We start from the raw sequence: 563 nt of genomic DNA on the forward strand, positions 1-563 counted from the left end.
AGAACAAATTTGTTAGCATAAAAATAAAGCCAGAAAATGAAGAGCTGTTTAATCACTCGATTGGATTTTTCTGCCAGCATATTTTTTTTCTCTGCAACCCACTGCTAAATTGTGCTTCCTAGCTGTTTTTTATAAAATCACTGAATCAAATCTAACTCTGATTACATCAGAGAAGGCCATGTACCCTACACCATAAGAGGAGGTTTGAAATTTTGACTTGTCTACTTAAATATCACCAAAATCTGATCACAAGGTTAATTACGTCCCTGGGTGGGATTGAACCACCAACCTTTTGGTTAACAGCCAAACACACTAACCGATTGCGCCACAGAGACACTTTGCAAAAAGTACATACTGACAAAGGCTAATAAGCATACATCTAGAACGTTTCCTAGAAAAACATTAAAAAATCAATAATCTGGAGAGTTTTTGTAAGATGTTTCTTCCATCAACCAACGAATAAACACATTGGTACTTTCCCATGATGAGTGAGTGCTTCAGGATCTCTTGCACTTACATGGGCAGCAGAGTACTGCAATGGAAGCATGCTGGACCCATAACCC

At 38.0% G+C, this 563-nt stretch overlaps 1 non-coding gene across 1 annotated transcript; it reads right to left on the reverse strand.

The window, feature by feature from the left end:
* Positions 1 to 261: 261 nt before the first annotated feature.
* Positions 262 to 335, reverse strand: TRNAN-GUU (transfer RNA asparagine (anticodon GUU)). The gene has a single exon. It is a non-coding gene; the product is annotated as a tRNA-Asn (tRNA).
* Positions 336 to 563: the final 228 nt, after the last annotated feature.

This window comes from Pseudophryne corroboree, unplaced genomic scaffold, assembly GCF_028390025.1.
Source record: "Pseudophryne corroboree isolate aPseCor3 unplaced genomic scaffold, aPseCor3.hap2 scaffold_1848, whole genome shotgun sequence".
Classification (NCBI taxonomy): Eukaryota; Metazoa; Chordata; class Amphibia; order Anura; family Myobatrachidae; genus Pseudophryne; species Pseudophryne corroboree.